The 24711-nt window shown below is 38.9% G+C and overlaps 1 protein-coding gene across 8 annotated transcripts in view; it reads left to right on the forward strand.

The window, feature by feature from the left end:
- The first annotated feature begins 8415 nt into the window (after window positions 1–8415).
- RALYL (RALY RNA binding protein like) overlaps window positions 8416–24711 on the forward strand; it is a 380059-nt gene continuing 363763 nt past the window's right edge. Inside the window, exons 1-2 of one of the 8 annotated variants that reach the window (XM_065053891.1) lie at window positions 8416–8852; window positions 9769–9855. The gene's annotated coding sequence lies outside the window, so the exon portion shown is untranslated. The remainder of the gene's footprint in view (window positions 8853–9768; window positions 9856–24711) is intronic. The other 7 variants (XM_065053881.1, XM_065053886.1, XM_065053888.1 and 4 more) reach the window with 7 other exon arrangements.

A 24711-nucleotide genomic window follows, 5' to 3' on the forward strand; every position in this document is an offset into this window, starting at 1 on the left:
TCTGACATGGTCTCTGTATGTACATATATATACACACACACACACATATATACACATATGTATATATGTGTGTGTGTGTATATATATATGTGTGTGTGTGTATATATACTTTTTTTTTTTTTCCAAGGACATTCATCTGACAAAAGTGCTGTAAGAACTGAGGAACTTGGAAAGCAAAGAGCATAGAACCACATTCCCTTAGGATGCGGCACTTCATTTTGGAGACTGTGCTGCTGGTAACAGTGCAGTGACCGGACTAAAACCGTGGCCAGTGCTGTTTAGTCTGTGTAAGCAGTAGGGGAGACATAGCCCATTACATTTTAAGTTCTCACTTTCCTCTGCAGAACTAATCACTGCTAGTACTAGACTAACATTGTCCTCCCTGTCTGCAGACATTCAGTTCCACGAAAGGTGCCCAAGAACCAGGTCTCCAAACTGCCTTTGAGAGTTGTTTGGAAGTGTTTGCCTAGTGTGGGCCAAAAATCAGGCTAATCACATAACAGTTTGGATGTCTGAGCTATGAATAGTCCCCAGCGTTGTTTCATTTCCCAACAAAGACTTAGCTTTTGAGCCTTTCTTGAAAGCAGAACTGTTCCTTTGGTGTGCAAAACTGGGGAAATGGTTTAGCATGTGGACAAAAAATAAAAAGATACTAAATCTGCTGGACTGGTGGGGAAAAGCAAAGTTTTGACACAAGTGCAAGCTACTCCAGTCCATTTTTTTAATGGGTACAATATATCTTCTATGAGAAATTTTGTTCTTTTTCATGGAAACACTGTGTATGTCAAAGAAAAAAAACTCAAACACAATTAGATGGCAACTCTTTGGCTTGTTATTACAGTAGCAAAGTTACCGATTATGAAGTGAGCATAAACTTGTCCTTTTTTCAAAGTGAAGTGCATTTTAACAGGAAACTCCAAGGTTTTTGATATCTAAATTGGCAATGCTCTTGAGCAGCATGGGCTCGATTGTCAGAGGACTGTGTACCTATAACAACAATTTCATGGTCACTTAGGGTTTCTGAAGATCAAACTACATCAGGTTCTTACACAAATGGTGGTTTCATGGATGATTTATGACTTTTTTATTTTTTTAACTGGAACACATATTGTAGATTTGCAGATTTCTTTCTTTCAAGGGAGATCGAGTTTGGGCCCTACTTTGTAAGCAGAATATAGATTGAACTGAGCAACAGTGGTCTTTGCAGCAGTTACCTATCTAAAGGAGCAGGCAGATTTGAAGAATCTTGATCTTTTCCAAGATTCATTTGTACCAAAGCTGCTGCTTTAATCTCGTTAAAAAAAAAGCAAAAAAGAATTTGGATGCCTTTGTATATCTTATCTCTGTTTGCTTGTGACATGGTCCATTCACATCAAACAAAATAACTGCCAGTTATTGGCATCTACCAAAAAAAAAAAAAAAAAAACAAACCAACAAATTTTAAAAGTTTGGAAAGGTAGACTTGAAAGAGATTTGGGGTTAAAATTGTGAATGATTCTAGGCATAAAATTTCTGTTAAGAGTGATTGCATTTGTATGTTACATGATGCCTGTGTATTTCAGGCTGGATTGTGCCTTTGGGCACAATCCTGTAATGGAAGTAATTTGTGATGTAAGCCAGAAGGAGGATCATTCCCAAGCACAGTTTTCCAGGCTTTCCCCATGTTGGCTGGAGGGAAGGGAGCTGCCACGTGAGCCATTTACAAGCTGCAAGGCACTCAAAGAGCTGCAGCAGTGCAGAGATTTAGCTATATGAGACAGCCAAACACAAACCCCAAAAAATCTTAGTGTGGCTGCACTAAGAAAGGGAGGAGGGAAGGAAAATCTTGTCTTGTACAGATTTCCTAGATGGTCCAACAGGCTAGCAATTTACCTCAAAGAATGGGATGCTGTCCTAGAACATAATACTTAACAAGCAGGAAATGGGGTAAAGAAATTATGATTGTGAAAAAGAGTTTGTATTCAGGACAGAAATAAGAAAAATTAATAAATGCTACTCAGCATGCCAATATATGTTTTCAAAATCACTGACCTCAACTTATCTGACGTAATTATAGAGTAATTCTTCTCTTCTCTATAAATTCTCTGCGTTTAGGAAGGGCAGATGAGGTTAGAGTCAGATATGCCTCTATTATAAGTTGTCTTTCCATTAAAAAGAAGTTAAATTTTATGTAATTTTATTTTGAAGGAGTCCTTTACCTATATTTTGCCGAGAGGCTGATACAGCGTGCTTAGCACTCTTACGTGATGTTTCCAGTCCTCTCTAGGACAACACATGAATAAAACAACTTACACAAAAATCCTCTAGCCTCCAGCCATACTGCTAAGGACTGCGATCCTGTCAGATCTTGTTAGCTAGCTAAGATTAACTCTTGTTCATAACTAGAATGCAGGGTCAAAAAAAAGAAAATGGTAGAACAGGTTATGTGACACAGGTGTACCTATGTCTGGATGTATGTGCATTTCCTGCACACAAAAAGATGTTTATGAACAGCGGAATGCTTATAACAATCTTCTTATTCTGAGGCAAATTCCTGGATTAGAATTGGTTATGCAACCTTATTTCACCTCTGTGATAAAGACCAGCTCTACAGCCACATATTTCTTTCTTCATCTATCCTTGCCTTGTGCAATACTCACAAATGGCACTCAGGATGCAAAACAATGTCCTGTAGTAAAGGAGGACATTGTGTGTAGCTCATGTCTCATTAACATCTCTGAAAACTGAAGCAGCTGAAGGCAAGAACAGGGACTGTTCTAAGTTCAGGGAGACGAATAGTTGCCTGGTAAACTGCGTTCTGACTGACAAAGAGGCACGTTATGGTTGCTGAATTACTTAAACTAGACTTAGAAAGATTAATATATGTTTGTTCATATTATGGGTATCCAACTAGAGTATGTGGGATCTGATTCACAAGACACAAAACTTTCCTTTCTCATTGATTTTACCCAAGCCAGGTTTCTCCAATTAGATGTAGGTTTTTAAAATCTCTCCAACTCAATTTCTCAAATTCCCAGAATTTTTTAATGTTCTTTTTTTTTTTTCTTCCTCTCTCTCTCTTTTTAATCTTCTGTACTACATATTCTTTTTCTCTTCAGTTACTACTTGCTCTTGCAAGGGCATACTTGCCAGTGTTGTGTCTGATTAACCCTCTGTCAGCTTTCAGTGTCCTTACGTTCAACCATAACTACCAGTCAACATCCATCATTTAATTCTGGCTCATACACCACAATTTAACAAAAACAAACAGACAAAAAAAACCCCACCACCTTAAAGTATGTTTTGAATTATCTTTCTATTGAAAGATTTTCATATAGAAAATTAATGCATAAGAACAGATGGTACAGACCAGTGAATTTGATCATAAGCTGCCTTATCTCACACTGTTCCCAGACTTATTTATTGCAAAATTCACTAACTGAGACATGCTCATTATAAGTTGTACTCGTTAATTAACCCTTTAAGGAAAGAACAAATTAAAAGAGCAAGAGGCAGCAATTTTGAAACTAGGAAAATGTTTGGGGTACACAAGATTGCCACTGATTTTTAATGTTGATGTGACTTTTGGCTTATTTATATAAAATAGCATGTGAAATTACTGATTTTGAGGACATCAAGCTTGTTGTATGCTGTGTGCTCTGATCATTATTGTTTCAAAAAGCATAGTACACAAGAGATGAAAGATCTTACTTTCCAGATTACGAAGCATTCAATAGTTAAATACTCCTCCCTCTCAAAAACCCCTCTAACCTAACAAAAGGAGTTTAAAAGGGTACCACAAAACTGTTCAAGATTTCCTATTTTTTATTCCATTCCCCTACACAGTAGGTGTAACATTCAGCTATTTTATTTCATCTCCTTTAAACAGATCTGCCTTGCTTTTATTTCTTCTGCCATTTATTGCCAGACTTTTTTTACCTGCATTGTGCTCTGCCACTTGGAAATTTCAGCTGAAAATGTGGTAATAGAAGAAGTGAGTTAGCATCGCTATATAGATAAATACAGTGTCTTAAAAGCATTGTAAGACAAGTAGAAGGAGAAATAGTGCAGAATTTTGTGAAAATGAACAATGACTCTGTAGAAAAAAACAAAACAAAACAAGAACAATGATAACATGCAGAGAAAAACAGATGAAGCAAAAGTCTTTTAAAACTGTGTTTCAGTCTAAGATAAGATGTCATATTTATCAACATGGACTGGAGTTGATTTTAAAAATGTGAAGTAGTTCAGTTTGATATTCTCTAAGGTACAGCAATTTAATCAAAACAAAACCAACACATAGATTTAAATAATGATAGCTAATTCTATATTAATCTAAAAGTTTGAGAAATGAAGTTTTCTCTTCCTTTAAGAGTTTAAAAATGGAATACCTTGGTTAACTTCAAGTAATTCTTTCACTTAGAATTTACTGCCAGTCAGCTAGGTTTGCCTTTCATGTTGTCATGGTAGACAGAAACAACATGTACAAAATAAAAAACCCCACAACCTTATAACCCTACACTTATACTAGATGGTCTCAAAGGGATTATACACAAATTATCCATTAAAGCAGGGTCAGGCAGCTGTATCTGCAGAAAGGACAACTCATTATTTTATCATTATTGCTATTATTATTGTTGCTATTTTTGCACCTGGTATTGTTTTAGCTGAGTTCTGCCAGTGCAATGGGAGATGCCAGCAAGTGTTTGCAACTTCAGCTTGCAGGCTGCTGAGTCATGCTGATGGATCTCTACAAAGCCGGTATGTTAGTGCTGGACTTCAACTAATTGCTTACTACCTGCAAAGAGAAGCTTCCTTATTTTGGGAATTTGCAAGTGTGGTGAAAGTAATGCAAAAGAAAAAAAAAAAAAAAAGTGTGTTTCTCCAATACTAGCATCAGTAGAAAGGGAAGAAAATTGCCAAAGCAAGGTGTATATATAGCAGCAGCCCTGTGCTAGGAGCATAGATGTTTAAATGCAATAAAGAAAAACAGATTATAGGCAATGAGGTAGTCTTAGCATGTACTTATTTCTGCTCCTGTGAGGGGGGCAGGGCGGGAAAGCGAGTAGTACTGCAGAGGTGCAGGAAAGGGATGTGAAATATTTGGATTATATGGCATGACTAACATGAATAGCAAGCCCAGCATAAGCCACAGAGGACTGGCTGTGAAGTACAATGTTTTGGGAACCTTAGGAAGCATCTCTGTGCTGGTAGCCAAGGCAGAGGCATGGAAATGCTGATTCATACACTTTCTGCCCAGAATTCTTGGCTGCTTTTAAGGATAATCCTCAGTCATGTTGCAATGGAGCTCAGTTGCTGTCTTGCAGAAGGAAAAATGGAGAGCCTAAATAATGCCAGATAGGCACTTCATTTGCACGCATTGCATGTGAACACTTATGCTGTGGAAATGATCTAAGGGATGCTCCTTTTCCTTCTTTTTCAACTGCATTCTTTTACTGTATACTTTGTTGAGCACTATGCATAACCAAAGTATAATGTGTACAATGTGCTGAACTTTCCCTCATTTTGGTCCAGCAGCAAGTGTACAACTGCTATTGGAGGAAACTTCCAGCAGGACTAGCCAGAAAGTAGACACTGATGCAAAAAGGCTCCCTGGGAATAGCGGTCTCCCAAGCTCCAACTTGCTTGCTGGTAACCTATTCCAAACATGTATTCTTACCAAACTTCTTGAAGCTCTTACTCCCTAATGCTTACTTCACCTTAATATAGCAGTAGCAATTTTGCCACCATCTCTGAGCCTGGATTCTCCTCAGTGCTGTCTCTAAACCCGGTCTGGAACAGCTCACAGCACTGCCCCTGGGACTTAAGGCTCATCCTAAGCCCTGCACCTTTAAGTATTTACATACAAATTTACCCAATGTATCGTAATGACTTTTAAATTAATTTATAGTATAACAAATCAATATATACACATTGAAAAGGAAAACATATATACTTGCATGTTTACCTTATTCATGGTTCTCGGAATCTACTGAGTAAATACTTTGCAAAATACATTGTCCAAAATGTATGTATCCATTTTTCTATATATATGTGTCAAGGTGATACAAATTTACAAGTCAAATCTATTATATAACTTTGGATTATTAGCACACCATCCTTTAACTTTTATTGTTGCTATTTCAGGCAGATGTTATAGTGCTTAAAATTACATAAACAGCAATGGAAACTGAAAAGCAACAACAAAATAGGATTGTTATTCAGGCCTTGACTCTACAAACATGTTTTGATGTTAAGTATCATTTGAAAAACACCTCAGCTGTATTTCTGCATGCAGTACCTAATGCTGCTCAAAATCTGAGTGTGCTATCGAAGGAAACACATCTCCCACAACTGAAATCTCAAGACATGATAGTTTGTGATACCATTAGGACAATATCATTGAGTTCATTGTCATATGTATGCAAAACCTTGTACAGTTAAGTTGGTTAGTTTTCTCATCAAACATTTTCATTTAATCTAGACTTTTATATCTTTAATAACATCATTTTTGTTTGTGGGTTTGTTTTAAATGTTCTCAGGTGTACAGCTCTACTTCTGAGAACCAGACTGAAAAGGAAGAGAACATCTAGGGCTGGTATGAAATGCCAGAACAAGCCCAGTGCGGAAATAAAAAGCAACCAATAAAACATAACTGTTTATATATATTTTTAAACTTTGGCCAGTGTTCTTTTTATACTTCATAAAAGAAGCTGAGAGCAAAGAAGAAAGGGAGCATTTCTTTTCATTTTCTGGAAACACTGCGGAAGATACAGGACAGGAAAGAAAGAAATGGTCAGGACAAGGGAAAAAGCTTTCTGTGAGTATGTGAAGAAGGCAGGCTAGTGCCCTCACCAGTCTTTTATATAGCAGGGCATCCTCTTACTGGCCAGAGTAATTTTTATAGAATAATAACTTGACTGTATCTCCTGCCTCCTGACCTAGATGAAAAGAGTGGGGCTCTAAAAAGAAAAAAGTGATTGAGGAAGAAGCAGGGAGGAGGGAGTGGGGAAGGATTGCCTAGCTTGCTCGAGCCTCCATCACAGCACCTGGTTTCTGGATGCACACTTCTATTTCTCCGTGTCTCTTGCGATCTTCCTTCTACCCTTAAAGCACTAATTAAGTAAGTCTGAGGGGAGATTGTTATCTGTGAACATTTTGGGGGTCAGTGAAGTGAGGACACAACATTTGCTGACCAAGCTGAGATGGCAGGCTGGGGCCTGGAGATGCTGCGTGCAGGTCTTCTTTCAGCTGGAGCCGGAGCAAAGCTGCTCAGTCCCAGCCGCCGCTCTCTGCGACTGCTGTGTGTGTTAATAAGGAGACAGGCGAGTAGAGCTAAAAAAGGGAGAAGCGTCTTGAGGAAACTCTCAGCAACAGTAGGATGCAGCCTGCTCCAGTCTATTTCTTGTCAAAGGGAGAGAGCTGCCATCCCGTCAACCACAGAGCTGCTTCAGGGCTGCTCCAGTGCGCTTTGGGGCCCAACCCCAAACACTTCCACAGAGACAAGAGGAGGCTGTGGGCAGCAGTCCGTGGTGCCCAGGGGTGCAGTCCCCACCCGGGGTCACCCTGCCGCTGAGCCCACTGCCCTGTGCCACACTGCTTGCGACTGAGGGCTGCTCTCGGGAGTGCACCCACATGTGAGTGACCCCCTCCAAAAACCCTTCTTTCCCGTCTCGGCCAGTAACTTTTTTACGGGAAGCAACAGCCCTGCCACTGGAAGGACTGGAGGAGGGAGAGACCATGAAGCAGGGCAGATGCCAAGAAACAAAAGCGAGTAATAGATGGGACTGCTGGTACCTGTCCTCTCCTCCAGCTGCACGTGTGAAACGCTGTCAGGAGACAGAGGAGAAGCTCTCAGACATGACTGCGTGGCACAGTAACTGCAGCCCCAGCGCAGGGCATGGAAACACCCCGAGCTGCGCACACACCCGGAGTCGGAGTGGCAGCAGGAGAACCCCCGTGCACACACCCCGAGCTGCAGCGGCAGGAGCGGGGCCCCTGCGCGCAAACCCCGAGCTGGAGTGGCAGGAAGGGTTACCCCTCCGTGCCGTGTACGCCTGCCAGAGTACCCCCGCGCACGGACGCTAAGCGGGAACTGCACAAGGGGCATCCCATGCACCTGCGGGAAATCAGGGGGGCGGGCGGCACCCCCCTGCACACAGCTGGGCGGTCGGGCTACCCCCTTGTGTGCTCACACGCACGGTATCCCCATGCGCATCTCCCCCTCCCGCCGGAGCGGCAGGAGCGGTAACCCGAGCGCACACACCGCGGAGCCCGGCGCTGGACTTGGGCCGCCGCTGGGGCACGGCGCCCCCCACCCGGGCAAACCTCGGCTCGGCTCGGCTCCGCTCCGGCGTGGCACCGGCGAGGCTCGGGGGGCAGAGGGCGGCGACATCGCCACGGCCGGAGGGCAACAGGCGAGCGGGCGGCGCCGGGAGGCAACTTCGCGCAGCGCCGGCGAGCAAGTTGCGCTGCCGCGCAAGACAAGCCCGCCTCCGCACCTCGCCCGCGCAGCCGGCTGCGTGCCCGCGCCTCGGCGTGCGTGTGTGTGTGTGTGTGCGCGCGGGGGCGAGCGGCACCTGCCGAGGGCGGGCGGCCGCCGCGGCGCGGGTGCGGAGCGCAGGGCGGCGGCGGCGGGAGCCGGGCGGCTGCGGCGGCTCGGGGCGGGCTGGTCCGCGCTGGGTCCGCGCCCGGCGCCGCCGCCGCCGCTGCGCCCTCCCGGCAGCGAGTCCGCCCGGCTCCGGATCACGTGGCGGTTGCCGGAGGCAGAGACTAGAGAGGAGAGAAAAAAAAAGCGCCTCATTCCTTCTTCCACCGCCATACTGTATTTTATAGTAACTCTCATTTTTATTCCTCCCTTTTACTCCCGCTCGGTGAGTACCTTTCCGCTGACATTCTTGTCCTCCTTTTTTGTCCTGTTATTTTTTTCTTCCTTTTTGTTTTTTTTTGGGGGCTTTTTTTGTGTTTTTCTTTTTTTTTTTTTTTCTTCCTCTTTGATTATTGTTTAAATGGATTTGATCTTTTGCTGATGACAAGTTTTTTTTCCTAGCATGCGATGGTGACTAAACTGTGAGCAAAAGGTGCTGCTGGGGCCGGGAGTCGCAGGGAATGAAAAATGATAATATTAATAATACAGACTTGCCAGTCCAGCAACAACTGATATACATTTAGTAGCTATATACCTATATATGCAACTGGTTTTGTTGTGGCACGGAAAAGTGATGTGAAATATGATACTTATTTTTTAAAGATAAGAGAAAAGGCATGTTTCTAACTCTTTTTGCAGAGGATTTTCTCTCGTGGTGTTTTATTTGTATTTTTGGGTGTTTTTTAAGTTTTTTGGTTTTTTTTGGTAAAGAGACAGGAATTGCAAATGCATTTTACAGCAGTGTTTACACAGAGTTTGTAATCTTGCAATACTGGTGGAAGCCACAAAGCAAGATGTTAATTTTATTATTTTTGTTATTGTTTCTTTTTTTTTTCTTTTTTGATACTCAGTGCAATCAGCAGGTTTTTTTTTTTCTTCTTTTTTAGTTTTTGATGCCTGTTTATAATGTGAAACTTTTCTTGCAGCATGTTACAGTCATAATTTTTAAATACTTTTTTTCCTCCTTAAAGATAACAAAGCAGAACAGCCGAAGAGGTGATCTTTACTTTTGCACATTTTGCACCTTGACTTTTTTATTCTTTTGCCAGCAGTATTTTATGATGGTTATTATTATCATGATGATGATGGTGATGATAGATGTATACTTATATACAAATAAATACATTTTCAAATGATGGCAGTGGAAGGTTTTCCTGGAGAATGAAGTGCGGTTTGGTTTCCTTGTCAACGGAAGATGAAGTGAACAACTGAACATCTCCCCAGTGCAGGTACTTCATCTCCTTGTAGGCGTTTCCACGCTGTGTAAATTACATTGTGAGATTTTTTTTTTTAAAGAAATCTCTTTCCACAGTTAAGGTTTCTCTGCAGTACACATGGGGACTGAACTAAATATCTGCCTCCTTATTGCTTGGATGTGTGCAAAATGTTGCACTAATTGAGCCTAGGATGGTTAAGCTGAAGAGAGGTGTTTTATGTGCTGTGCTGTATAGAGGGAAAGGCAGCTGGGGAAAAAAAAAATATCCAGACACCTGTCCCCCCTCCTTCCCATCCCTCCTCCTTCTCTTTAAAAAAAATCCTAAACGCCAAATCAAAACTGGATGAAACCTTGAGATCCTTCTTATAAATACAAATACTTAGAGGACTTTAGGGGAAAACAAACAAACAAAAACCACAACAAAAAAAACCCTGCAAAACAAAACAACAGACCTGTATTGTGATGACTCCTGTGTGTTTGTGTATGTCTGTTTAAAAATTATCCATTAGAAAATAGCTGTGAGAGAAACAGCAAAGGAGGCTCCCTCGGAGAGCTGGCTCACTGCCACATGAGGCATATTTCGTAGCCCTAAGGGCGGCAAAACCCTTATATCCAACTTCTGCTCCTCATATTAAAAAGGCGTAAACAAGGCAGCAGGTTGCTTCTTATGAATTTAATTCATTGGGATGGAGATTAATCAGAAGCAGATATTTGCTTGAAGGTGTTTCATTTTGTTTTGATGATTATTAACGCCACTGGCTGGCAGGGAATGGGAAACTGTTACTTTCCGTGACGGTCACTGAGAGTTCAGGATTGGAGAAGAAACTGCTACTTTTCATTGAGAACACTTAAATGCTTAACAGAGGCTGCCCCCGATGTAGAGACAGGATATTGGTTCTCTGAAATACAGTTTGGAAAGATTTTTCCGGATGACAGGTTTTGTTTGGTTTGGGTTTATTTTATTTCATTTTTATTTTCATTTCCCGAAAGAGGTCTGGTGCAATATTATGCTAATGTTGAAGTGCTGAATTCTTGGACCTGCAGTGTTCTCTGTCGTTTATTGTGACGGGATTGCTTAATGTACTTTATATGAACAGCTTTTAGGGATCTATTCAGATATAGAAACAAAAGTAAGTTACAGGGGATATATTTATTTTCTCACTGTGGCATAAACAAAAATAATTCATAGGACTACAGATGCATTCTGAAGTTTGAGGCTTTTCTCACTTATATTCTTGTAACTTAAGAGCTTCCTTTAAAGTAGAAAGTGTCTATAAGAAGGCTTCAGCATTCTCTTGTGCAATTAGTCATGTAGAAAAATAAATAAATTAATTTGGTTTTGCAGATACACATCTATTATGTATTTATGGTGGCTTTTCCCAACTTAAATGTAATAAAAATATTTAGCACCTGTTTATGCATGGCTTCTGCTCTGACATGATGGAATATTTCTGGCATTATGTCGAGGTCAATAATCCATGCATCTGAAACACACTGTCTAGATATTTGCATGATAGATTATGATGAGTTCTCTGAAATAGTTACAATCTGTTGCGTCAATACTCCACATTTTAAGAAGACTCAGCCTGCTTACTTTTTCATGATTTAATTTGAAACCAGGCCATTAAAATGCAGGAGTGATTGAAACTTTGCCCTTCACCCATCTTTTTATTTCAATCTCTCCTTATTTTTAAATTAAAGTTTTTCTTTAAATTATGTAGAACTGCCAGCAAGCAAAATACATTTGATATTGCTAAAGCACTGAAATAAAGTAACTAGGCTAGCAGTTTCCAGAATTATATTCCTTTCGTCCTTTCTTTTAATATTGCAGGTGTGTTGTGTGAGTAATTTTGTACAGATAGTTGCTGACTGAAGATCTAATCCTGCTCACCTAGTCTTCTCTTGAAGTCAGAGAAAGAAAGTTTTAGGAATTCAGTATTTTCAGCACCCAGATTTAATCTACAAAGCACCTGTTGTCTGAGTAGCATGGTAATTAATATACATTTCATTTGCAGCTATCTAAGGTTGTATGATTTCATGTGTATCAGACTGCCTAGGGACTTTAAAATAGGAATAAATGAACTCATTTAAAGAAAAGATACTTCTACCTCCTTCAGTATGTGGGCACAGTAGGATTTTGGTTGGTGGAACTGGTTCCAGCTTGATGTTTCCATAGTTATGCCATGACTAATGCTTTTGAAAGCATGTTTGGAAAGCCATACTTAATGTGAAAGACAATTGTCCTTTTGTACTTTCGAGATGAATACAAATTTTGTCTAAGAATTGCATCATTGTTTCTACAAAGTGATGATATAATTACATTTCTTGTATTTAGTATGAGATGTACTGCCCTAACTCCTGAAGGTGATGAGTGTCCAGACTTAAATGACATTTTCTATTTTTCCTTACATCTGTTTTGATATTCAGGAGAGCTTAGGAATTTAAGGTGCCTTTACAAAGGTTTGTAAACTGAAAGCTTTGGAAAGCATTTTTTTCTGTTCTTCCTGCATAACTATTATTAGCAGTACTTACTAGCAGATAAAAATGAATAGGTTAACCAAAGTTTCTAACTGTATAGTGCCCAGAGCACTGACATATAAATACATGGTTTTAGCCACTGAAGTGGCCTGAATTGGCAACAGAAACATAACTTCTCATATTTTTCTACATAGGAGATAGGACTAAAGAGGCCTGGGAAATCATCAGCTCTCTTTTGCTGTGATGCTGGGCTGGTCGTCTTATTGTGTTCAGATTCAGCAAGCTCCAGTTTAAATTTATCTGGGGCGTCACTCCCACTGTACCTCTTCAAAGGAGGGGTAGAACCTCACTCCCCGTGTTAGAAACCTCATTCCTGCCCTACATTTATTCTCAGACAGTTTACACTCCTTTATTTTTTTGCCAGTGCTGTCCCTAAATCATAAGGTTCCTTCTCCACGTCTCTGCTTCTTTTAAGAGTATAATTCCAGAGAGCAGTCACAGCCCCTTTTCACTCAGGTTTGCTGGGTTTACTGGGAAGAGGTTCCCAATGGTGCTGGCCCAGGGGCCAGGGCAGCACAGGGAAGGGATATTAAGGCCAGCTTTGGTCAAAGTCAATCTGCAGCAGAAGGAGGGTGGCTGCATTCAAATCCTCCTCTGCCCAAGCTGGTCTGTTCTGCTTTCAGCTGCAACCATGTCTGTCCACTTTCTGGCCTTCACAGCAGCCTGGACATTTCCATCTGGAGCTATGCGGTGGACGTGGCTTCTTCTGTGAGACAGGCTTTGCGCCAAGCGGATCTGCCCTTTGCTCTGCCTAACCAAGCTGAATTCCTCTGGCTAGAATGTAACAGCAAAGGACTCTTAGGGATTTCTTCTGCAACGCTGATTTTTAGACTCCCAAGAATCTTCTACTTATTGTTTTAGTATTTCACATCCATACCAGCCAGGGAAACCTGAGTGGGCTTGAGCTAATGCTGTACCAGGGACTGTCTTCTATCAGGAAAAAATGTGAAAGCTGGCTACAGTGCTTATTCGATATCTCTTACTAGTTTCTTCCCATGTTGCATATATCTTAGCTCTCTAGTTGTCAAAAGTATTATTCTAAAAGCAGTTTATTTCTCATTTACAGTGTATTTTTCCCTATTTTCATCATTCCCTGCTTTGAGGGTTTCAAAAGATAAAAAGACAAAAAAGCTTAATAGTGTTTAAAGTGTAGGATTGTAAAGACTGATAGGTTTGCCCTCAGATGAATGATTTTAACTTCCCTTGGTCTTCCTAGAGGATGTAATGCTCTGTCAGATTCTGGAGCTGAATCCTTTATGTTTGAAGTACTTACAGAATTTCTGAACAGAAGGTTAAAGATTACTATTTCCTGATGAAAAATTCTATAATCTGTGACACTGTCTATGTAGTCAGCCAGTTTGTTTCCTTAAACTCAGATCCAGACTGACAAAATGCTACTTTTAAATGGTATGAAGATTGCATTGTAATGTTTTCACCTTTGTTAAGGCACCAATATTATTTTATGATCTTTGAGAAAATTACTGAAGTAAAATGGCTTGAAGATTATTGTTTTGCATATACACACGAGAATAATTTGCACCGTTTTCTTTTTCGTCTTTACTCTTTCCTATTTCAAAATGTCACTCTAATCTCTATAATGTGCTTAATCCTTCAAAAGCATTTATACTGTGGTTTTGGAAGTATTTTCTGAGGAAGTTTATTTTTGCATAATGAATTGTGGTTTTGCATCTCAGTGAATCATCTACCAATAATCAAATAATCAAGTAGACCTTCAAATTACTAAGTAAATCTCAGGTTATTTAGCATGAATACAATTAATTTGTTTTCACCGTTATGATCTTCTGGAATAAAAAGACAGATGAATAGAAAGAGTCATATGGATAGGTATCTTTTAGAGATGTGATAGAGCATTAACAAAAATCTTACATTCATTAATTATCCATTAGGGCTTAACCAACACTTTTATTTAATAACTAACAGTTTAACTTTCTCTGTGTAGTAAATTTATACACACCAATATTATCTACTGCCACTTGACAAAATGTACAGAGTTAAATTGCCTCCATGTTATTCCTCTGTGTGCCTCCCACCATGCAACCCAGGCTCCTTGCTCGCTGTCTGCCCTGCCAGGACGTCAGGGCTAAACCACTCTGCAGTTGCATTTCATTTTCAGGAACAGAGTTTTTTCTCTGGTGTAGTCCCTTCATGGTTATAGTAGTAAACATAAAAATTTCTACTCTGAGTTGGCTGGTAAGAGGTTTGAAGAAGCAGAGGTGGATTTCTTGTGACTGGTGATCAACAGTGGGTACGAACATGGTGGAATAATGAATGACATTCCCCAAGCTCTTTGTTTTTCATTTTCACACTCATGAGCCTTTCTCCCAAAACACCCAAAGCTCTGATTGAACTTTGTTTACATCAGTGGTCTTTCCCAGCTGGCCTTCTGATGACAGTGGCTATTGCCTCTACTGATGTGCAGTCTCTAAGCAAACAAGTCAATGTGTAGCTCTGAAAACAGCTGAGACAATTCTGTGGTCCTCTGAGAACTGCTTACAGTCCCTTACACAGCCACAGTTTACAACAGGCCATTATTATTATTTAAAGAACAAAAAACTATAAAGGATCCAATTATAATTATTGGACCTTGATAATTATTAAATGACTTGGTGAAAGTCAGGTCCCAGTCTTCCAACTGTGCCCCATACCAACAGCCTTTATTTCAGCCTGCCCAGTCACATCAGTTGCTTTGGTCCAGGTCCTCCCTTGAGTCAAGTATGTGCTTTGTATTGTGCAGGGTCAACAAAAAGGGGTTATCTGACACAAATAAAATATTAATGGTATTCTTCACCTGACTGAAGCAAGGCTAAATTTGTTCTGCAGAAAAGCATCACACTTGCACAGTTCATTCAGCAAAAGGTGTCTCTGTTTTTGCTGAGAGCTTTGCATAGAAACTGAACATCGTCTGTGTCAAAAGGTACAAGACACATCTTGTTAAATGGTGGTAATTTTAGGATTTGGAAGAAGCATTGCATAGGTATACCTTGCATGCAGTAATTTTAGGCTGACTGAGGAGCCAGAGTTTCAGTCTCAAAGAGTTGTATTTACATAGTGTTGACAATGCTGGTCTTTCTGTTAGGTGGTGCTATTGGAGTTTGATGCTCTGAAGAACTAAAAGGTTTGCACTATTCTAGGTGTCCCCTTTATTAGAACAATATGAATTAATAAAATGCAAAACCTTAAAAAGTGTGAATGTAATAAAGGTAGTTTTCTGCGTTTTTACACACTGAGCCTGTTCTCAAGGGCTCATGAATGCTAACAGCTCTTCGTGTGGGCAGAGGGAGTTATAGTAACTCACTGGCTTTTGCAATGGAGCCCTGTTTTTAGTAACTGCAGCATCATACTTCTGAGCTTGATCTGTAAAGCAGAGTTACTTTTTAGAAAATACAAGTTACAGTATTTTATCAAAAGATTTTTCATGCAATAAATATTGTAATAGAAGTTGTATTTAAAATGTTCTGTGCAAACTCTCATGAAACATCTATGAAACAGACAGCCTCAAGGTATAATTAAAACAAAACTTCCTGTTTGGGAAGGTATAAGGTTTGTAGTTACAAAAGGGATTAATTATACTGTGTTCTAAGTAACAAAAATAATAAGATAATAAATATTATCTCATTTCTCATATTGTGTTTGTGACTGATTTCACGGTGTAAACCGAGCAATTGAGATGTTGCATAGTAGGTCATCATTCTATACTATATAAATTGACATCAACTTTGTCTTCCAAACTGCAAAAGAAGGATGTATTTTTATTCCCTGCATATACAACACCCAGTTAAATGGGAGTTCTGCAAATGGGTTTATTGCAAGACTGGCTCTGAAGAGGTTAGCATCGTCTAGTGGTACACTTGTAAATTGTAGACAATGAACGTACATTGTACACAATGGAAAGAGAAGCTGCATTTAAATTTTGATGTTACATCACTTTTGTTTTGGGGGGTAGTTCATCACGATATTGATGCTATTTTTATTGTTTATTATAAGAAAAACATGCTGTGTTATTATTCATGAGGATGTGCCATGGTCTGAAGGGTGATGTAAAAACAGAAAGGTGCAGAATTAAACCCTGGTCCTATTTAAACCTTGGTCCTATTAAAGTCAGTGATACATATACTGGTCAAAATTTCCTGTCAAAATATGTTTTCTGTGATTTTTGATAAAGTGATTTACACAAAAGGCTTGATTCATCTCACTTAACCTTGCTGTTTAAAAAATAGGTTTTCAGAGCTAAGCTAGTCATCATGTTAGCCATCTAAAAGTTAGTCATTGAAGGCTAACACAGTCATTCAAGGATTTGTAGTCAATGGAGATATATAGACACCTCCAGAGGATTACAGATTACATCCCACGAAAGTCATCTGTGGATAGCTGAGGTAAACAACCTCCCTAAAATGCCTCTCTCTTTTCACTAAAGAGAGAGAGAGAACCTAGATTGGACATTTAAAATAGATTCATAATTTTTTGATTGATTAAGTTAGAGGAGATGAATTTCATGCTTTATTTTTCTCCCCATCTGTCAAAATACTAATTTCTTAATGAAATATTTGGTTGAAAACTTACTGTTTGGCCACTTTGGCTTTAAGTTTTTGCTTGAATTTCTTTTCAATGTCTGTGGTATTTTTTTGTACAGAAATGCGAAAGTATTTTTCAACACTTTTCATCAGTTCTGGCCCATGACAGAATTCCCGAAAATTTTTGTTAGGGTCAAGATTTCACAGATTTTTATCCATTGCTTCATTTCGTTTTCTGAGTCTTTATATACAACGATGTCGGGGATTGGCTCAAGGAGCACAGACATGAGTCCACCAAGCAACTGTACGAGCAGAGCCCATTTTAGTTGACATAAGTAGGCCTTAGTTAGCTTGTCTATTAGGCCGTGGGAAAGGGGGGAACGGAAAAGTACTAACTAAGGCAGGGTTAGGATATTTTTGAAGAGATAAGAGTCAGAAGAATGTGGGATGCGCATAGCTAGCTAAACCCAAGAAGGTGGAGTAAGTAAATGTGCTTAGCCTATTAGATAGAGACAAGTATGCATAATTATGGTATTTGGTATAAATGCACGCCATCTCGGGCAATAAAGTTGAAGTATGCTTTATCACTCATATTGGGTCGGCCGCATTTCTTCCTCCGTCCGCTCGGGTCTGGAACTCTGATGGAATTTTTCTCCGCACAACCTGATCTTTCAATGAGTTCTCATAGAGTCTTCTTCTAAAATCCAGGGATTTGAGCTATTGGGTACAATCATGGACCTCACTTGAGAAACTTTTGAAAATAATTGAAGGATAAGTATGGGTGGTAATGGAATCGGCTACTTGCACTTTGCATGTGTAAATGAATGTGGATATATAGTCACAGTGTTAAAAAATCATTAGTAGATCAACAAACAGCAGAAGACCTGAATTTGAAAGTTCTAGATGGCTCTGAAAGGGCTTTTTAAAATGTAACAAACCAAAAATATTAGTTTGTGAACTGAGGTGATCCAGGCAATGTAAGTTAAATATTTAGCTATTGCTGGCACACCACTAATATTCTCACATACATGCTTGTTATAAAGATTCCAGTAAAACCTGTATCTTTGAATGTCCAGATGAATTTTATTTTCCGCCTTCTCAGGTAGTTTTCTAGAGAAGTTTGGAATTTTAAGGCTGATTTTTAATCTTTGTATAAATCAGCTCTTAGAGTGATTTTATTTCAGTTTATTTCAAGTTGTTGCAAGTAGCAGGATGCAAAAGCACTGGCCAGTTTGTGCCACTGCCCAATATGCTATGATCTCATCCTCTTCCCCATAAATTATGAATTCTGCTATTTCTTTCAGGACATGTTTGGGCTTTCTGTAAGGTTTTTTACGGGTACTGAAATATGTGGACATAGTGTACATGTTTCCAATATAGGGTTTGTCTTATTCTCAGAGTGGAATTATCTGAGTGCCTGTGCAAATGTCATTAAGCTGTGTTTTTCACTGATAGCATAGTATGAAACTGAACAAAAGATGAATCCAAATAAGAAATGAACTGTTCGGTATAATAGGAGTAAACAGAAAAGTCAGTGTAGTAAGAGTTAATTGCCCAAATACCATAGCGTTACTTCCATGATAAAGTAAGATGCAGCTCTGAGCCCTAATAGCCACATTACAATGGTTTGTACAGATTCAGAAATCTTACGGACTTGTCAGAATTAAGAAGAGAATTAAAAATTTGAAGTTCTAAGCACTTTGCAATGACTGTTTTAATAAGTGGAGTAATATGCTCTGGAGCTTATAAACGGTTAGTTGCAGCTACCGTGTCATGTTGCACACTTCACCACCTCTTGGTCTTTGTCTTTGCAATGTATTTGTATTTCTACGTTAGGTTTTTGTACTGTCCCTCAAAAATGCATTGTCTGAGCAATGCTCAATAAAACAGATTTACAAGAACAAAATCCTTTGCTGACTTCATGGACTTTTCTCTGTTTCTTTTATGCACCATAACGTTTCCCTTTTCACTCATGCATCTCCGCTCAGAGTTAGGAGCACAGTGTTGTCACAGGAATTTAAAGGTTTCATGACCATAGATTTTCAGGACATAGATGAACACGACTGAATTTCTCAATGTGAGTGGGGAGTATAAGCCAAACTCTGCTATTTCTTGTCACTGGGTTAACTCTGACAGCTACTTGGATGAGTAGGTGGTCCAGGGACCTGGAATGAGAAATACTTGTTCAGGGACGTACATCCCATATATCCCATATAGTGTGACATTTCATCTCAGAAATTTTAAAATGGGCTCAGAAATTCTTGATACTTGGTCTCAAATATTAATGTTGTAAATATTAATCATAATCAGAATAAGACTGGCTGCTTTTCACTTTCAGATCTTATAAGATCAAAATCAACCCTACCATAGAGACCTTTGTCATACTGGTCTGCAGTTGCAGAGGAAGGCATATTTTAAAATGTTGGCTGTGCTCATTTGAATTTCTGGATCCTTTTTATTTTTTATTTGTAATGTTTTTTTTATTTCAGACTTGCTGGACCTTCCCTCCTGCTCTGGACCTCTCCCCTGGCATCGGCACATCTCAGAAGGATGAAAGAAAAGGAAGCAATAGGAGAGGGATGGAAGAGAGGAGGAGAGTAGAAAGAGAAGGAGGAGGGGCAGCGGTAGAAATGGAGACAAAAATCCTGGGTGGTTTGGTTCAGGCTCTAGACAGTGGGGATGTTTGCGGGCCCCACTCCTCCTCACCTTCCCCTTGGGCTCAGGGCCCTCTCCCTCTCCACCACTTTAACTTTCATCAGCATTAGAGATATTTCAGTATTCATTTCAATTTTTTATTAAAGAAAAAACAGAACAATTAAAGTCCTGCAAACAACAAAATATAGCCCTCTTCTCACAAATTGTAGCAGGACGCTGTTCACATGATGGGTTCTTGAAGTAGGGTTATTTTCCTCCTAGTGAAGTAGGCTTTTATCTTTAACTATGAAATTGTGGAATGCTTTCATACTTCATGAGTGAGACAAAAACAAAAGTTAGGTTTCTCATTTCTTTTATACCCAAAGTGAACCCTTTAAATCAGTGTGCACATGACTCTGTTTCAGTTTTATTCATATAGATCCAAAAGCAGACTTTCTACTAGTCTTTATTTACTTACTCTTTTTTTTGCCTTCTTCTCTTTCAAAGTTTTACTTCCAGGAGTCCCTCTTACTCCTCATCTTCTTAGTAAGAGTACAAATTAAAAACTATTCTTAATTCTTTCAGTTAGTTTGAAATTTGAAGTGTATTATTTAGCTTTGCAGACCAAATACTCCCACCAGAGTAAAAAATGCTATCTGATTTTTTTGCTGTGCAACGTGACTATCAGACAGACAAGAAATAAGGACCCCACTTGTCTGGCAGTTGGCTTGCTCCTGGCACCTGGCCTTCTTCCGGGCTGGAAGGTTGAGAAAGTGGAGGAGTGCTCAGATTAAAAGGATTTATTTGGGCAAACCTCTTGTAATTACTTATGCGTACCTGCCTCCTCACAGGCATTTCTACCAGGAATCCCTTCTACCTGTGAGATATAATTGGGAGTGTTAATAGAAAGGGTGGATCCAGTAACTGGTCTTTCTACAAAGGTATTTCCTAAATCTCGAGCTTGAAATTGTCCTGTGGCTGCCCTTTACCAACCTACCTCGTACAAAAAAGCCAAAGGGTAGTCACTGAGCCAATACAAAACAAAGCCTAGTTGCAAATTTGCAGACTTAATTCTTTAAATGGCAAATGCTAAGAATTCCCATTTGCTTGTTATATACTATAATCAATTATGGTAATTGAGTAAAGAAAGTTGTGAGATTTCGACAGATTCCAGATGGAATAGTTTTTCATTGCAGATGCTGATGAAACAGGTCCAGAGCAGAATGGTCAGGTCCAAAAGGCTGAAATAAATTTTTTATCATAAAAAGACTTTTAAAAAAGCACGGTAAACAAAATTTTTAGGTATTGTGCATGTCTAAATATAATAGGTCAAATGCAAACATGCTATTAAATAAAAATACAGTACATAAACCTGCAAGAAAACAATGACTTCTTTCAGGGATTCTATGCTTGAGGATATGTTAAATTTTATTAAATTTTAAGTGAACTTTATTTTACATTTTCTTAAAAGATGCCCTGTAGGCTGATCCAACTGACTATTGGCTCATTACCTGACTAGAAACTTCAAACTTCAGTTGGCATTGAAGTCTGCCTGAGGTATTGTTCTTACAGTTTGTTTAGATTTTGATTATTTGTGCTAAATTTACGTGAGTCACACACCTGAATAGTAGGTTTCTGATTTCAGCAGGGTGCTCAGCGCCCCTGAACTTGGTATTTCAGGTAACTAAGCAGTCTCTCCAAAAGCGAGCACCTTGAAGAAGTCCTTTGGGACAACTTGGTGAGGTACTTGGTTGCTTGAAGAACCATACAGAGATCTGTGGCTGTCCCGCAGAATGATCAGGAGCTGCTGCGTACACCAGGATGTGCTTGGCATCGAGCATGTCCATCCATCCCCCTGCTTGAACCAGGGAACTGCTTTTTGGCACATCCCTCCCCTGGGATTCATTATGGGGTAGCATTCACAGGAGACTTCCCTGGGCCTTCAGGAAGCTATGGTCTGAAGTGAAGCTTATTTATTTAAGGCTGGTAGTACTGGAGCAGGCAGTCTGCATCCTTCTTTGAGATTTAGACTTTTCCAGCCTTAAGTGTCCACTAAGGTCAGTTAAGGGAAGCCTTACTTAACTTTAGGTATCTTTAGCTGACATTATGACAGAAGTTGACTTCCTTGGGCTGACTCAAATCCTTTGCTTTTGCTTAGTTCTACCATGCTATCATCTCTGCCACAAATAGTGTATATTTTAACTTTGTAGTTTGCTTTGCAACTTTTATCTTCTTCCCAGTGCGACAAAATAAGTTCATATAGCGATTGCCATTTCACTTAAAAATCTAACTACAGTATAATTCATATTAATCAATTTCTTTTATGACCAGCTGTTTGCTATCATGTTTTACAGCCTTGCAGTGCATCAGTAAAGTATCTTTACAGAAGGGGAGTAATAGAGTGAGCATCTTTGAAGCTAGAAACTTCCTAATGAAAATTTCAAAACCTTTGATCCTTTTCTGAAAGGGTAGTTCTCCTCATATATGTTTATAATCTGCCTCTTTCAAAATAAATGCTTTGTGACCGCTGGAATGTGATGTAAAATATCTCTCATTGTATCAGATGCTACATGTAATGCGTAAGTTTTAAAATAAATTGCATTAGTCTTCTGGTATTAGACTTCATCCGTGAAATTAAAAGAAAGATTTCTGAATTATAATACTTGCCTGTTAACTACTGCTCACAGAGAGCAACAAGCGTAAGTCCTTCTGAAAGTCAAAAGAATTTTGGCCATCTCTACTAATTACAAAGTTAAAGGCCTGACCTCGGCATCTTTATGGAAGACTTACTGTGTGCACCATGTAGATTACTGAATATGATCGCAATGTCTGGCCTAGAAAACAGTATTGTGGTGGAAACAAGGCTGAATGAAGACTGCCATCATCAGACTGCCATCATCATCAATAAGATATTTTGTGTGTGAAAGATAATTTAAGTAAATATGCCAAGGACATACATGCCAGGTACACTTTCAACATAAAATGAGTGGCTTTCTATGCGTAGCTTGTAGCAAGACGTTGCCCGTGTAGAAACTGGGAGTCAGGTACTGCTCTCACTTGCAGTTTTGCAACACTTCTGATGTGAGTCTATTTGGATTGTGCTGTGACAGAGTTTTATCTGAGGAAATAATTGATTGGTTTGATTTTTTATTTTAAAGATGAGAAACTGTGCATAATACTTTCTCATAAGTCTGTCTTTCCCAGTCACATGTGTTTTGCATAGTTCAGAGTGTACTATGGTATGTAGAAGGTGTACCTGTGTAACTGCATCCAAGGATACTCCTCATTTGTCGTTAAGTCTGTAATAACTTCGCCGTTTATTTCATTGGAAAGAAAATCAGGCTTCTGTTTCAGATACAACAAGTTGTGTTCCCGATATAAATGTGGAACAGATTATTAACTGAAAAGACAGGTTTGTACTTGGTGAATCAGGTTCTGAAGATGGCCTAAAAAAAAAATCTGATTTAATATAAAAAATGTAATGTTGTTTTTCCTGGTAAATTAGTTGGTATATATTTTTTTCTGGTATACTTAAAGTGAAAAAGAGCTGATGTAGTGGGTCAGACTGAGGGTCCAGCTAGTTCATTATTGTTTCTGTTGGTAGTAAAGAATAAAAAAATTGTATTCTCACAAGAGGCTACTTGCTAGTAAAATACCAGAATAATAATGCAAGAATAAACTATACTGGTCTGTAGTTTCTTTATAGTTTATCAACATTAATTAATTGATAAAGAAATTGATACCTCCCACAATTAGATATGTATCAGGACAGATCACACTATGTTACCAAATGTAGTAAATATAATACCTATTAATGACCATAACAATCAACAGCAACTTCATGTTCTGTAGGAAAGCAAAACTTTAAAATATACATTATACATATAAAGTATGCTTAAAGCAGAAACACATTTTTAAAAACTAAAATATTGTTTTGCAATATATTTGCAAAATGATGAAGCAGGAATACTTGATTTGATGAATACTGCAGCTCAGATCGAGCTTCTGAAGTAATTTAAAATTATTGGAGTTTGTAATTTCCTAAATTCTGGCGTTTCCTAACTTTGTATTCCTTGACTTTACCAACCTACTTAATTTTTTTCAATGTAGTGTTTTTTGAATGCATGTGTGTACAATCTCTGTTTACAATATTCATGAAGGTTATATGTCTAGACATATATTTTTGAAGTTTTATTATGAAATATGTAATAATGATAGCATAAAAAGACATTTATAAAAATTGTTTTGGAGCATTGCCTTGTAGCTTCATATTGAAGCTATAAATTTGAAAGTTTCCCTTATTTTCTAATTGTATCATTGTAAGAGGAAGTAAAATGGTAAGATTTTAAAGTACAAGTATGTTTTCAAGAACAGAGCGGACCACTTAATCTTAGTCGTATCTGTATCCCAGCAGAAACTCGAGGAGGAAGTCCTCTGGCTTTTGTGAACTTCATCTTCCTTTGTAAGTTCTGTTTACACTGAGAACAGTAAGATTTCTTTAAGGACTCACTTTGTTAGTCAAATTTCATCTTAGGATTTTAAAGCTGTTAAGCTTTATGAATGCTTGCTGTTTAAATAATGATAACATAAGAAAACCCTTACTGATTTGTGTTGCCAAAGTGCATAGGAACCCATCCATGGAACAAGACTAGCAGACTATTACAAAAATAGAGGCCAAGCTCCAGTTTCAAACCTGCATGTTTTACATGCAGCTTTCAACCCACCATGAGTGCTCAAGATTCTGTAGTAGAGTATATATTCAATAATAACTTTTTTTTTTTCAAAGTAATACACACTTTAAATATTTAAATTCTATTCAATGTGAATTAAGTTGAAATATTTGCATGCATTAACTGTGAACTCCTCCAGTCACAGCCTCTCAGCAGCAGTATCTTGAAAAGATAATCAGTGAAAATATCCTTATCCATTTAAAAATATTATTTCTTACTATTAGCAATTTTTCTTTCCTCCTATATATTTTATATAGAAGCCTTCTGTTATATATGGTATCATTGTCCTTGTATCATTTTTTATAAGTCCCCAGATAGTTCTTTCACTTGGAATTTTTGTGTGTGTGTGTGTGTTACTGTCTTTCTTAACACCTTAGAAGAATAACAGCATATTTCAAAGGAGGTGAAGCAGAAAGAAACACTGAAGCCAAGTTA

This window comes from Columba livia, chromosome 2, assembly GCF_036013475.1.
Source record: "Columba livia isolate bColLiv1 breed racing homer chromosome 2, bColLiv1.pat.W.v2, whole genome shotgun sequence".
Taxonomy (NCBI): Eukaryota; Metazoa; Chordata; class Aves; order Columbiformes; family Columbidae; genus Columba; species Columba livia.